At 38.3% G+C, this 16,076-nt stretch overlaps 1 long non-coding RNA gene across 1 annotated transcript in view; it reads left to right on the top strand.

Annotated features, from left to right (window-relative positions):
- The first annotated feature begins 3,386 nt into the window (after positions 1–3,386).
- LOC311429833 overlaps positions 3,387–16,076 on the top strand; it is a 35,562-nt gene continuing 22,872 nt past the window's right edge. The window contains exons 1-4 of the long non-coding RNA XR_014688389.1: positions 3,387–3,432; positions 7,982–8,077; positions 9,212–9,334; positions 13,184–13,254. This is a non-coding gene — a long non-coding RNA (uncharacterized lncRNA). The remainder of the gene's footprint in view (positions 3,433–7,981; positions 8,078–9,211; positions 9,335–13,183; positions 13,255–16,076) is intronic.

The following is a 16,076-nucleotide window of genomic DNA, read 5'->3' as shown; positions in this document are numbered from 1 at the left end:
GCTGCTCAGGACACTGGTTGGCAGAGTCCCTTGGGAGGCGGTTCTGAAGGGCAGAGGAGTCCAGGAAGGCTGGGCGCTCTTCAAGAGGGAAATCTTAATGGCACAGGAACGGTCTGTCCCCAAGTGCCCAAAGATGAGCTGGCGGGGAAGAAGACCGGCCTGGCTCAACAGAGAATTGTGGCTTGATCTTAGGAGAAAAAAGAGGGTTTATAATCTTTGGAAAAGTGGGCAGGCCACTAGGGAGGACTATAAGGATGTAGCGAGGCTGTGCAGGGACAAAATTAGAAAGGCCAAAGCTCATCTGGAGCTCAATCTGGCTACTGCCATTAAAGATAACAAAAAACGTTTCTATAAATACATCAACACAAAAAGGAGGACTAAGGAGAATCTCCATCCTTTACTGGATGCGGGGGGGAAACTTAGTTACAAGAGATGAGGAAAAGGCGGAGGTGCTCAATGCCTTCTTTGCCTCAGTCTTTAGCGGCAATACCGGTTGTTCTCTGGATACTCAGTACCCTGAGCTGGTGGAAGGGGATGGGGAGCAGGATGTGGCCCTCACTATCCACGAAGAACTGGTTGGTGACCTGCTACGGCACTTAGATGTGCACAAGTCGATGGGGCCGGATGGGATCCACCCAAGGGTACTGAGAGAACTGGCAGAGGAGCTGGCCAAGCCACTATCCATCATTTATCAACAGTCCTGGCTATCGGGGGAGGTCCCAGTTGACTGGCGGCTAGCAAATGTGACGCCCATCTACAAGAAGGGCCAGAGGACTGACGCGGGAAACTACAGGCCTGTCAGTTTGACCTCAGTGCCAGGGAAGCTCATGGAGCAGATCCTCTTGAGAGTCATCACGCAGCACTTGCAGGGCAAGCAGGCGATCAGGCCCAGTCAGCATGGGTTTATGAAAGGCAGGTCCTGCTTGACGAACCTGATCTCCTTCTATGGCAAAGTGACGCGCTGGGTGGATGAGGGAAAGGCTGTGGATGTGGTCTACCTTGACTTCAGCAAGGCTTTTGACACCGTCTCCCACAGCATTCTCCTCAAGAAACTGGCTGCTCTTGGCTTGGACTGGCGCACGCTTCGTTGGGTTAGAAACTGGCTGGATAGCCGGGCCCAAAGAGTCGTGGTGAATGGAGCCAAGTCCAGTTGGAGGCCAGTCACTAGTGGCGTCCCCCAGGGCTTGGTGCTGGGGCCGGTCCTCTTTAATATCTTCATTGATGATCTGGACGAGGGCATCGAGTGCACCCTCAGTAAGTTTGCAGATGACACCAAGCTATGCGCATGTGTCGATCTGCTTGAGGGTAGGAAAGCTCTGCAGGAGGATCTGGATAGGCTGCACCGATGGGCTGAGGTCAACTGCATGAAGTTCAACAAGGCCAAGTGCTGGGTCCTGCACCTGGGGCGCAATAACCCCAAGCAGAGCTATAGGCTGGGAGAGGAATGGTTGGAGAGCTGCCAGGCAGAGAAGGACCTGGGAGTGATGGTGGATAGTCGGCTGAATATGAGCCAGCAGTGTGCTCAGGTGGCCAAGAAGGCCAATGGCATCCTGGCTTGTATCAGGAACAGTGTGACCAGCAGGGCTAGGGAGGTGATCATCCCCCTGTACTCAGCTCTGGTGAGGCCGCACCTCGAGTACTGTGTTCAGTTTTGGGCCCCTCGCTACAAGAAGGACATCGAGGTGCTTGAGCGGGTGCGGAGAAGGGCGACGAAGCTGGTGAGGGGCCTGGAGAACAAGTCCTACGAGGAGCGGCTGAGGGAGCTGGGCTTGTTCAGCCTGGAGAAGAGGAGGCTCAGGGGCGACCTTATCGCTCTCTATAGGTACCTCAAGGGAGGCTGTAGCGAGGTGGGGGTTGGTTTGTTCTCCCACGTGCCTGGTGACGGGACGAGGGGGAATGGGCTTAAGTTGAGCCAGGGGAGTTTTAGGTTAGATGTTAGGAAGAACTTCTTTACTGAAAGGGTTGTGAGGCATTGGATCAGGCTGCCCAGGGAAGTGGTGGAGTCACCATCCCTGGAAGTCTTCAAAAGACGTTTAGATGTAGAGCTTAGGGATATGGTTTAGTGGGGACTGCTAGCGTTAGGTCAGAGGTTGGACTCGATGACCTTGAGGTCTCTTCCAACCTAGAAATTCTGTGATTCTGTGATTCTGTGTTATTGTGGCCAAAGTGCAGGACCTAGCATTTAGCCATGTTGAACCCATTGGCCTCTGCCCATTGATCCAACCTGTCCAGGTCCCTCTGCAGGGCCTCTGGCAGATCAACACTTCACCTGAACTTGGTGTTGTCTGCAAACTTACTGGAGGTGCACTCAATTCCCAGCTGTCACGTAATGCTATAGGAACAGGAACTAGTGTACTAATACCATACAAAGATCCACTGCACCCCAAAGCAAATGACTCTGAAAAGAATCAGAATTAGTGATTTCTGTTAGAATTGCTCAGAAGATTACCATAGAACTTCTGAATGGGGAATTCTGAGTGTTCTCCAAGCAGATATTCAATCTGTTTCTTTGGAGAGATATTCCCTTCAAAGATCATCTGCTGTTTTCTGTTCAGAATTATGAACTTTCATGTGGATGATAAAAAGTTACCACAAAGTAAAAAAGCCATCATATGTTTGGATCTACAGACTGATCTATAATAGGAGAGCATTTGAGACAAGAAAAGCCATGCACATCTCAGGCAAAATATATTCAATAAAAAAGCCCTTTAGCTTTTCAATTGCAGAGTTGCGTATAGTGCAGTTTTCAATTTTGCTTTCCAGAAAGCTAAGAATCTGTATTTCCCAGCTGAAGTACACATGGTTATCCAGCTAAAATCATCAACGTTTATAGAACAGCTTTACTGCTGTTAGTCCTGCTCCAACAAGTATAGAGGCCAGACTCAAGTTCAGGTGCTCAACACAGGTGGGAGTACTAAATAGGAATAAGTCTTTGAGGGAACAAAGAAGATGAGAGCTGTTCAGGGCACCTGGGACCTTTCAAATCTGTCAGGACTCAAAATGATTTTATATAACAGAAATCACCAAACACCAGCATTAAGTTACTACTCAAAACATCTGCTTGTCTTATTCTAAATCAGATATTCTGTGAAAGGAGGTAAAGAGAAGTCATCTCCAAGGTTAAGGGCATGTCACTAAGCAGGGAATATTTTCAGGCACTGCAATCTCAAAGTAGCAGGCCTTCTGAAAAATGACAGTGTCTTTTATCTTTTTTTCCCACTTGAATTTGTAACTCACTCAATTTTATCTAAAGTAGTCTCAAGCCTCAGCCACAATTCTAAACTTCTTTTCTAGATCCCAAGGCAGAAAAACTTAATATGATCTGATTTTTTAAATTAGTCTAGCACAGTCATTTAACAATCCCTCTTTTGCTAAGACGAAATAGTAAAGAAAGGTTGAGCCATTGAATAGGGAAAAACTTTGGCTGTACAGGTAATTATGGATTTAGCCTATTCTCACCCAAACACTCAACAGAAAAAGAAAAAAATGTTAGCTCTACTTTAAAAAAATAGTCAATATATTTTTTAAAAATAAAAATCTATCAACTCACAGATTTGCTTTCAAATATGTTTAGTAAAACTCTTCATTAAGGGCAGATAGAATATGTGACTAGGGAATAAAAAATATAGGCAGTCATGTTCAGGAAAAAGAGAAGAAATGGTATGAATTGTATACACTGTGGTAAATGGTAAAAAAAGTAATCGATGTTTTCCAAAGAAAGTATGTGCCAGATTTTCTTGAGAAATTTCTTTGATGAAAGCTAGTTTTTGACACATAACATGCAGTAGATCACATCTTTTTTTTTTTTTTTTTTTTGACTTTAGAAAAGCATTTGACATAGTGGCACATAGGAAATTATAAGTTGAGAAGATTAAGATGGGGGTTACTAGCAGAACTGTAATGCATTAAATGAACTGGCTAAACGAAGATGAGAACAAGTTGCATTGACAGAAAAAAACCTGTCAGATTCGTAAGAAATTACTGGTGGAGAAATTCAAAAGTACTTTGTCAAATTACGTTTAAATATTTTCAGAAATGCCCTTGCCACCAGAAGTGTCAGTGTTGATGAAATTTGCTCATCGTGTGAAGTTCAGAAACATCTTTCATACAGAGGAGAGGGATCTCATATAGCAAGAGCTTAATGACTCTGAGATACAGTTTAATAGAAATGAAATGATACCAAGACATGATAAGATTTATTTATTTATTTATTTGCTAAGGGGAAGAAGACTTGTGCAGTAAGCAGAGAGCTTGTGAATTGGAAATAAAGTTTGGACAGGAAGAAGCAAAAGGAAATAGCTGATCTCAAGGGAACTGAGTTCATAACAGTTTGCAGTTTGGGCATTGTCCCTCTTGGGAAATGTGTACAAAGAAATACATGCATTCAGAATGGAACAAATGCAGAGAACTACTGGAATGAGAATGGTGAAAGAATGTAGAAACCTTTGCAGAGGAGACTAAAAGATCTTGGTCTGCTTAATCCAATAAGCAAAACCCAAAATAAAACCCACCCAAACCCACAAACTGTTTCTACTGCCAGACTGAGGCAAACAGCAAGGAAGGGAAAGAGTTGTTTAAAAACAGGAACGAATGATCTTAAATAAAGGCAAGTTGGAAATGAACGTAGTCTAAATATTCTAACATTCAGAGCAATGACTTTGTGGACAGAAGATTAATAGCAACCATTTTGGATAATGTTCTTCATTAAACTCTGAGGGATTTCTTGCTGAGTCCCTGAGGTAGCATGGATCCCAGATCAGTGGCTGAAAATCTTTCCCAGTTCTGTGGAATTAGGTAAATACCCTACTAAAAGAGACTGGAATACTGCAGCTAGAATTATAGAATTGTTTTTCTTCTCTGAGAACTACTGGAACAATACTGAAAATTGATTTTGTTTTGTCTGTGAGACCCACCACACGGTCTCCAGTGAGCATGGGATGCAGTGTCTCAGGTGCCCAGTTCTCTCATTGCCCTCTTAGGATGGGCATCACTGTCTCTTACTGGTAAACTGCATTGTACCTTATGAAAACTGTGGCTGGTGGAGAACTGGGACATGCAGGGATGTGTGAGAGAGCTTTGCTGCTTTTAGAATTTTTAGTTGTTATTGTTAAAAGTAATGCATTTCCATGGAAACACTGGTATTTGAGGAAATTTAATTAGTCAAAAATCCAATTTATTACAACAATATAGTTTTGATGAAAATGTTTTTTACATAGTAGTAATTAACAAAGCAGTAATGTGAATAATTCCTATACTATGGCTAACTATGAGAAAAACACAGGCTTTGGAGACAGACAAAATTTCTTATTACTTTGATAATTTGCTTTCTTAGAACTGAGCAAACATCACTGCCATATCAGGAACCTCATCAAAGCTTACTTTTGCTGTCACTGGCTTCAGTAGGAACAAGACTGGACCCCGGGTGAACTTCTGAGATCAGTGTTAGCTAGGTTAAATTAATTAACCGTCTTTTCCCCTCCAGCAGTAGCTGCTGTTAGCAAACTCATTTCATTTTCTGAATTGAAATTACAGTAATGATAAAACATTTAACTTTGTCTCTTTTATATGACACTATTTTTGACATCTAATAGGAATACTCTTCTGGCATTTACAATCATTCCTTTATTGCAAGTCTGCCTTCCTTTCATTACATTTTCATTATTCTTATGGTGACTATATTTCATATTTATCACAGTGGTTAAAATGATATCAGTCAGAATCAGCAATCATATACATTACTGAAATGTTTATTGATTTGTAATCGACAGGTACAGTAAATTTAAAAAATGTTGTTTCCCAAAGGACATGAATTATTTCAGGCATTTTGGAAATAGGCAAAATACAGTTACTGTAATAAAGATGTTAATTTATCATGCAATAAATCTTGCTTAACTGGTCAATATTGATTATGTGCAATAACTATGACTGCAGTTGTAGGCATTGGAGCAGCAGAAAAAAAAATATTTTTGTAAGATCTGTTTTCGTTGTTATTTGAAAACAACACTGTTAAATGACAATAGTCTTACTGTTAACGAGTTCCAGTAGTAAAATATAAGGAGTATAAACAGCCTGATTTACTAAAAGACAAAAGCTCTTAACACGTCTCTATTCATATTTTTAGTTGTTTCATCAACCTCTGTGTTTGAGATGAAGGGAAAAACATATGTAAGAGATGAAATACATCTGTAAACCCGTGCTAAAATGTTTTGACAAATATTCATTGCCAAAACAAATAGACTTGGTTTCACTTCCAAAGTTCACTAAGAAATTGTTTCCAGCTCTAACTAAATGAGTGTTAGAAAATAGTTAAGGTCAATTCTTTTTGGCCAATGTTCCACTAAGAGTAATGCAGTTATCCTGCTGCCTCGCTTTCTTATGAAATCCTAATTATCCAAGGTCCCTAGAGCACATATAACCAGCCTATTAAGGGATATTTCAGTTTCCTGTAAATGCTATCCCATTAAACCACTGTTATTTTAACCAGAGAGCTATTTAGGTGCAATCTTGTGTTTGTGAGGAAGGAGGGGGCTAAAGCTATGGCTGACGTAATGTGACTTTGTGCCTTTTTGTTGACTTGATCTCTCTCATTTCAGCATCTAGATTTTCCTTTCTCAATAGGTGAGAAAACTAATACGTGAGCTTCCTTGCCAGTGGGTGCTTGCAAGGTGATGGCTCTGGGGTGCTTGCTGCTGTGGATCCTCAGTCTGTAGCCGTAAACAGTGGGGGAATTCATTGCTTTAAATTTGTGTTGAATTGAAGGTAAGGCTGAGGAGAAGGTGCACCTTCCAGCGGTTACAGAGCTATCCCAGTATATCAGATATTTAGTATAAGTCTCTGAGTACCAATATGCACAGTCAGGTGACACCTTCAGCAATACCTCTCCTGTCTCCCTGCTTCCTTGGCTGATGACAGAATTGCTTGCAACAACTCGTTGTTGCTCACAAAGTGATATAAAAAACAATTTTCCATCCTGAATTATTCAAGGAGAAGAGCAACTAGCCTGCTCCACCTATGGAGACACAGCTGAGGAGAAGGCAGGACAGAGAGAAAATATACAATATTCTGAAGAGTAGAGGGATGATTTCTGCTAATAGAACGTCTGTATAAAGTAGCTTGAATGGTATCATACAGGTCAGGTGTCATCTGCTGGTCTTCACTGCTTGATGAGGACATGGTCTCCCAGTTCTTCGTACACCACTCAATGCATCAAACTATTCAGAGGTATAAAGTGTAATGGCTGATATTGGAATGGGTTCACCTGTGGTGCAAGGCTGCAGATTTTCTCTGTACTTTTTTTTTTTTTCTTTTTTTTTTTTTTCTGTTTAAATACAGTCAGGCATTGATGTGCTGCTGGAATATTAAGCACTGTTATTCACTATTTAAATAGACATTGTGCAGCACATAAAGCACTGCCTGTTTTGACAGGTGAAATGAAGTTTTCATGTTGTCATCGTTCCTTGTTTTGGTAAAATTGTCAGCAGACAGAAGGTGTCTTAGGGGAAGAGTGCAGCCCATAGAAGCTGTTCAGGGCTCCCTTATCATTCAACATCATCAGATTCACACTTTTTCTAGACCTTTGAGTAAATGTCTCAACAAACTGGCCTAAGACCTTTTCAGCATTAAGTCTTTTAGCTTAGTATCTTTGCCATCTTTCAGACTCGTACAGCATTTCTGGAAATAGCATAAATCAGAATGTAGATTTTCAATTACTTAGAAAATTGGTTGTCAAAAAAATAGTTAATATCACCTGCAATACTTCAGCTCCTGTAATCTGTATTTATGACATAAAAAGTTCCCTGTTATTTATTCCTAGAGCTTTTCTCCCATGCATTGGGTTTAGCCTTTCTAACACATTTTTTCCTTTTGCTCCTGGATGAGGTGTATAGAGATAACAGTGACCTCAGATTTCTGAGTTATCCTGATTCTTAGATATGTATTCAGTTCCTAACCTCTGTCCATTTATTTTCTCTTTTCCTGAAAGTTGCCAAACATGGTCTTGGTCAAGCTGGATCCCTAAGACAGTTTTCTCATGCTGCCATGAGCAGCAAACACTGCGAGCAAGAAATAGCAGCAGGAGGTAGGTAGCTGAAAGTGAATGAAGGAGAAAAGGTTCTCTGACAAAAAATAATTAGGATACATAAAATAATCCAGCTGTCATTGTTGTGGTATTTTTGCCATATAAATATACCTAAAATCTCAGTTTTTGATCTCAATGTGGAAATACAATTATTTTAGGGGCTGACCTCTATGCATGTATTTTTCTTCTTGAAGAAAAGGAACTTTTTATCTGAGAGATGAATCATTTTGAGGTGTCATTTTAAATTTGAAACTAGATATTAAAATGTTAGAGTTTTATGATGCCACTACAAGAACTGGACATGAATTATTTCTTTACAGGAGTGAGGCAATAGGACCTGATATATTCCTGTTATAATATTTAATAGAAAATTATTCCCTTTCAGAAAAAGTTTAAATCAGATATGGATGCTTATGTTAGCCAGAAAAAAAAAAAAAAAAAAAAAAAAAAAAAAAAAAAAAAAAAGTCATTTAATAAAAAGAAACCCCTTTAAAATGATACACTGTTGGAGTATCTGAGTTCAGATGACCAGATCTATGGTGGTTGTTCAACCTACTTTTGTAAAAATCACATTTGACATTTACATCCTGAGTTGTGTTTTCATTTCAAAGTCCATATTCACATGAGACCTTAGGCAAGCAGGGCTGCAGTTTGGTTTGTCTGAGAGTGAGATTTTTTGCTTTAGTGTGCTTTACTAAAAGCTCATCAAGAGCTTCTAGCATTGTTTTGTTTTCAGCAGATGCACATCCATTTACTTTTGACCATGGAAACCCTTCAAGGACTTCCACTTTCCCTTTGCTCCCAAAGGCTTTTCAAAGTAAAGCAATGAACTGTGAGTTCTGGAAGGCTATTGATTGATAGAAATGGAATAGGTATTAGTGAGATTTTATTTATTTTGCAATGTAATGCAAAGAACTCACATTTTCCCCATTTGGGGAACAAGATAACATTTCAGACTGAGATGCAAAAAAATAACTTTATAAAAACATATCCTTTTTATTTTTGGGAACATGTTAGGCCCTAATTGTACCAAATCAAGCTACTTTCCACTGAGTGTTAAAGCAAGACATCTAAAACAACCTGTCAAGTACATGTATATATAATTTAATGAACTTGCTTTGATTTTTTTAACAGAGCAGAAGAGAGCTAACTGTCTCTTTGATGCTGTAAATGATGACAGTGAAGAAATCAGAGACTGGATATAACTGTGAACATGGACCATAAAAGGCTGTAGACACTGCCAGGAGCTTACTTCAGGTACTACTTCTTTTGCCTTTGCAATTTACAGAATCAAAAGAGATTAAAAATGAGATGACAAGATAATCTCTCATTTTGTATAGCTGATTGAGAGCTCAAACGCTCATATCAAATACTTTGGCAGAATAAAATAAAGATTAAAGGTAAATGAGGAAAATATTTAGAACAGATAAAAGAAATCCTATCTGTTTCTTGGAGGCATAAATACCCCACATGAATCAGTAGTCTTCATTGGATTTCACAGAACCCATGCTTCTCTAGCACCAACTTTCCTCTCCCACTCCCTTTCCAGTTTCCTCAGAAATAACTTTCTAATAGAACAGCATCAAGAAAAAGTCAAGGGGTTAGCTAGTGTGTCCATGGAAACAGTAGGAGCTGATGGAGCCATACATATAGGGCTCTGGCAACTTTAACCCTGTTACTTTCAGGGCTTTTTCTATAAAGCTCAAGGCAAAGCCAAAAGGCTATAAAGAATATATCAAATAGTATTTGAAGAATTTTAAAAAGGTACAACATTCATGGTCTGGAGACCTGAGAGATGCTTGGTTCTGTCATAAGCACCCTAACTTTTCTGAACTTGGTCACTTCAATTGCTGTTTCTGTTTTCCTCTTATACTTTTATATATATATATATATATATATATATATATATATATATATATATATATATATATATCCAGACTACCTAAACTGCCACTTGAGGAAAGTGCTCTCTCCTACAGCTTGTATGCTACAATGCAGAGCACTTTGGGATTCTGACCTTTAATGCACTTTAAGATGCTACTACAGTGTTAAATCTAAGTAGTAAAAATAAGTACCAACATGTATTCTTAATAGGTTTGGTAAGATTGAAGATTGTTTCACTCTTGCTTTATTAAGGCACAGCCAATGATACTTCTCTTTTCGAAGACTGTACCAGTGAAATGAAATGATTCACTGTTTCCCTAATCTTTTCCTTCATTAGGCATTTTCTAAAGCTAAAATACCAAACAGATTAAGGTATGAAGATTGAACAGCACTATGAATTATTCACATTTCACTTTTCTAATAGATTACTGAATTTTAGTAACATCATTCATAACATCATTCATCTACATCTACCACCAGATGCCCACAGACCTGACTGTCATTTTCTGCTGAGGCCATAGATCCATGACACAGCACATTAGTTTGAGGAGGACATGCTTCTAATGTGAGCATTCTGTTTTTGGGGTAGACCTGACTTGTACTAAGCCAGGTTAGCGTGTGCACAGAGTAAATTCATCTGGCAGCAAATCAAGCAGACAAACAGATTCAGATCTTGCATTTTCTCATGACTCCATCATGGTTTTGCACTGCATCTGTTGCTGGCTGGTTTTAGGTGCAAAGCCAGAGTACAAACCTCTCAAACAGTTTCTCAAAATAAGAGGTGTATGAAATGCTTTTCAAAACGTGATTCAGCTTACAGTGAAAAGTTTTGTAGTTCAAAGCAGTTTCCATTTAAATGCAAAATTAACCTTTCTGATAAACAAACAAACAAACAAACAAACAAACAAAACGCACACACACAAAAACAAACAAACAAACAAACAAACAAACAAACAAAAAAAAAAAAACACAAAACAAAAACTTCAGTCATTCCAAAATCCAAGCCTACAACACTTTCCCTGATCTATACAAAGCAAATTTTGGAGCTGTGATATGATCCAGAGTAGAAGTTTTCATTTATTTCCTTGATGAGATTCAGTTACTTTTTATTTGTTTCTTGTGCTGCTAGTACAAATCCAATATATGGTACATTTTTTAATTAGCAGGAAATGAAATACAAGCAGCATTAACAAACAAAAGTCTAAAATCAACTCTAGAAACCTTTGTGGGAATTTTCTCTGGCACAGTTCTCAGAAGAAACTTGCATGCAGCATGTTCTTTTATGTAAATCTACTGCTTTATTTGGTACATACATGGATGTAACTTTTTCTGAAAAATGGAAAAAAAAGCCTTTTCCCATCTTTTTATGTGTTTACCTCTCATATAATTCGCACTGCTTTAAAACTAGGACGACTCACACCTGCAAGCTGCAGAATTATACCTCCTAAACTCTCCATCTTTTTTTCTGTCCAGGACGAGAATATTAGAGATAGGTTAAAAAACAAGTAAGCAAACAGAACTCAAATTTGATAACTCTATTTTTCCTGTAAGTAGTGATTGTAAAAGAAACAGTAAGGAATATATATATACCAAAGGAGAAACAGTTTAGTCTAAAATAATAGATTTGATGTGCTTTCTCTACTACATTTGTACAAAGTTTGTCTTAAGGAAAGAGTGTTATCAGAAAAGTGCTTGCAGGCTGTAGTGTAGAAGTTACTCTCGTAAGGAAAGCTACCTGAGATGAGTTGTGTTAAATCCTAATAAGTGATCAGAGTGCTAAATACAACCACAAATAACACACATTTCTGTTTTATTGATTGTATTCATGGCTCGTGTTTCATTTATTTCACAGATTCAAAAGTGCTAGACAAAGGAAAAAAAACACTGGGTATCAACTTGAGAGGAAATACCACAATATATTAGTTTGCTACAAGCTAAGAAAACACCATTTACTCCAAGATCCAAGACTTTCTGGATTTTATGCAGATGAACATAAATATATACATATTTCTGCACAGACTAATGAGATCTTGACTACTTTTGCATTGAGATCACATAATTAAACCTGAGGCATTTTGTTTGTTTGTTTGTTTGTTCTTGTTTTTGTTTTTGTTTTTACCTTGTTTTTTTCCATATGTTTCCGTATTTGAGGCCTCATCCTGCATGGAGAACCCCAGGAGGGTGCTGTGACTCTTCAGCTGCCCCAAGGAGTAAGAGCTGCTCCCCTGGATGTGCTTACTCCCATGCATCCCAAACAGCAGAAGCAGCTGAGGATGACCTAACATATTCTTCAAATGCCCAGCCCTGACATGCTAATATATATTCCTGCAGTACTGACAAACACCCCGTATTATGGGGATAGTTTGTGAGAGCAAGAGTGAATGAGTAACAACCCCAGGCTCATCCAACATTCTTCTTACCTGTAAAACCTTCTATCCCAGAAAGGGAAACCAACAAAAAAATGACCAGGGTCATCCTACCCATTCACCCTGGGTAGGAGACAGTAGTACTACCTCATGATGGTGAAGGCACGGTTTAAAGAAGTATTTTTATTACTTCTTTTTCTCGCTTATTTAATTTCTTCCTTCATCTCTTCCCTGTTATTAAAATGTATTCAGCCATTTATTTATTTAAAATATCCCTTTGACTTCTAGTATCATGTTTCAGTTCTCATCTGATTAAAACTTATTTTAACCTACTTAATATTTTTTATGAAAATCTACACATTTCTCCTGACTTGATGAACAGATAATATATATATATATATATATATTTTTTTTTTCCCCCTGTAAAAAAAGACACAGCAAAGGAAAAGTGATGGGTATGATTAAACTCCATATTTCACAGCTAATTGTTGTACTTAGGAAAATTAAAGATTTGATATGGAAATTTAGCTTTACATTTCAATATAAAACCATTGTAGGAGATCAATCTATACAAGTCTGACAATATGATTGACTAATCCAGTCTTTGTGTCTGTGGTAGGTATTTTAGCCTAAACTTTGTACTGTAATCTATCATGATAATCAGTAAAATGTGGATATTTTACATAATACTTTAATAAGTGTGTTTGCGCACTGAATAAATCTTTAATTGCTCTTTTGAGCAGGCCAATTTTAGCAGTTCTCTGTCATACTCATTATGATGAATCAAGTTAATTTATGCAAGTAGCTTACTTCTGTGTCTGAATTCACCTTGCATTTCTACTGTCTTTTATTGGAGGAAGTCACATGGGAGATCTCCAAGACCTCAGGAGATGTTGCAAGAGTGAAACAGCCACATCTTTCTTCCAGGTGGGCATTGGGCAAGGTGGGTAGAGGTCACAGATGGCAAGCACAGACCCTGAAGTTTGCATGGTGGGTCAGCAGATCCAAAAAAACACTCTTCATGAGTGCATTCAGAAGAGTTTAAAAGTTGTTATGTTTTATGTGGAGGATAACAATGGAAACACATCAGATTTCCTTATTTAGGTATCCTTTTGGGGGGAGAGGGAGGAGATAAGGTCTTTCCTAGGTAAGGTTGAATCTGTCTTCTCTGCTTTAGTAAATCAAAATCACCACATACAAATATGGGCGCAGTCTGGCAAGCTCTGATAGATTATTGTGTACTCTCACAAAAAAGCGTATTCCTGCAGTGGCCCCATTAAAGCTACTTGGGACCATTTCCATGAATAAAATTAAGCATATGTATAAGTATGTGTGGGATCAGTGTTTATATCTAAGACAGCTGCTGAAGCACAATACAGCCATGAGCACTGATTTATAAATGCAAATTTTCTTGGCTAATGAATAATTCTCTTGATAAAAGAGAAAGATAAGGGTCACTTAGTAAGCATACCTGCACCTTTTTTCATGAGTTGTTCTGCATTCTGTTATACCCAATACTAATTTTTCTCTGTACAGCCTGAAAACAGAGCAATTAATTTATGGTGATTTCAATTACCATTTCCCACACTGACTAGACTTAAAACACAGTATCAGGTCAGTATATAGTTGTGAAATTGTAATTTTCTTGGAGCCTCTGTAGTATTCAGACAGCTGGTGTAGGTTCATTAGGAAAATTAGAAAAAAAAAACAAACAAAACAACAAAACAAACCAAAACAAAACAAAAAGCAAAAACAGAAAACAAACTACTGAAATTAAACTATACAGTATTTCTCACTCTTTTTTTTTTTTTTTTGGGGGGGGGGGGGGGGGGGGCTAGATTGTTGCCCTCCATTTGCCAGTCTACTAACTTGTTCAGTTCCATTGCAGTAACTGCAATTTTGTAAGCTTTAACAATAACTGTTAGACATACTATAGCATAAAATCTCTAGGAGAGACTGGGACTACAAATTTCTAATGGCTTCTTCAATATGTAAACACCAGGTCAGAAAGTTAAAGTGTTGACCTCTTAGCAGCAGCTGCTTACCCAAAATATAATTCAGCTTTAAACGTATAAAAGTGATCCTCTTGAAATAAAATAAATTGAATAATTCACTGACATTATTACATGTCCTCAAAGGTACAAAAAGCCCTGAAAAAAAGTAAGTTATAGGGACATTCATGGTCCTCACACTGAGAAAATGGATACATTTATTGTGACAGACCAGGAATCACTTGTATTGAGGACACAGCATAGTGTGTCTGCCTGACTGCAGAGGCACCTGATGTAACTAGAGCATCCTAAGAAGCATGCTGAATGGCAGCACTTTCAACATCTTCAGGAGAGAGAGCAGCATTCCCTTGAGGCAGATGACGAGGGGAGAGATGGGCTTATCTACATCATGGCCCAGTGGACAAGGTCCAGTGTGTGGATGTAGAAACAAGAAACTGACAGGTCCCTGCACAAGTAGATCATAATGGAATGAAAACATCTTTTCTTCCCTTCTGACCTTTTCATACATTTTGACAGTCACAGGCCTCAGCTGAAGCTCTGTATATGACTACAAAGCCTACAGACACAAGGAAGCCCTCACAATTATGAGTTTGCTAGCTGAAATCAAAGGAGCAAAGATCCATGAGTGCACCATTGCACACAGTAGGAACTTTACCTCTGGCTTTATGAGCATTAAGTTGTTATGGCAGAGCTGACCCTAAAATTGATAATAATTCAAATGAGCCGCAAATATAACAAAACCACATCTGACTAATATGTATTGTTTGCAAGAATGTGACATTAAGATGCTAAAATTCAATGGAATTTGAAAAAACTAATGAATTAATGGGTATGAAGCACTGTCCTTTTGAAAGAATGATTAAAATCATTCCATAGCAAAGACCAATGTTTCCCTTCTCCTTGTTTGCAATGACAACAACACTATCCACCCTTAACCTCTCTGCCATTTGCAACATTTCATACCATAGATACAGACATTTGTTCCAAGGCTGAATTTATGTCATACAAGTTCTCAGCTCTGTAACAATTTGGGCTTTGACTTGTGAAATAGAGGTACCCCTGGGGTCTTTAATCTATCTGTGAAAAGGCTTTTCCAACTTTTCTGAAATGTCATGTAGGAAACCGATGTATATAGGGACCAGATTATGGCCCAATTACCACCCGTGCAAATCCACAGTGATTACACTAGTAAAGATCAGTGGAGATGATGAGGATTTAAAGTGATGTCAGCTGGGATCAGAATCTAGCTTGTTGTCTCCTGTTCTAGCTTCAGTACTAAATATTACAGTAGAAATATTAAAAGTTTAATTATATCTTTTTTTTTTTTTCCCTAAGCTCAGGCATTAGGAAAATAAATCTCCCCTTTTTTATACATTGCCATTTCATCTTTTTTTTTTTCTTCTTTTTTTTTTTTTTTTTTTTTTTCCCTAAGATGGGCGATAGTGGGGAATATAATTTTCTGTTGGAAATTTGTTCTTTAATAAGCTCTTTAACATTCAAACTATTCAAAGCTCCATGAAGGAAACTTACTGCAGGTTGTATTTTACTCTAAAAGATAATGATGATTATCAGCTAGGTAGAGTGCTGTAAGATAATTCAGGTAAACTGAAATGGCTAATGTAGATTAAACTGAATTAATTATTTAGAGATGTTCAAGCAAAGGATTGTTAAAACTGCACTGTAAACTCTCTGGGGCAAGGACTATGCTTTTCTTCTGTGCAAAAATCCCAGAACAGA

The sequence above is a fragment of the Aythya ferina genome (genome assembly GCF_964211825.1).
Source record: "Aythya ferina genome assembly, chromosome: 1".
NCBI classification, from domain to species: domain Eukaryota; kingdom Metazoa; phylum Chordata; class Aves; order Anseriformes; family Anatidae; genus Aythya; species Aythya ferina.
This window is presented reverse-complemented; position numbering and strand designations above follow the sequence as displayed.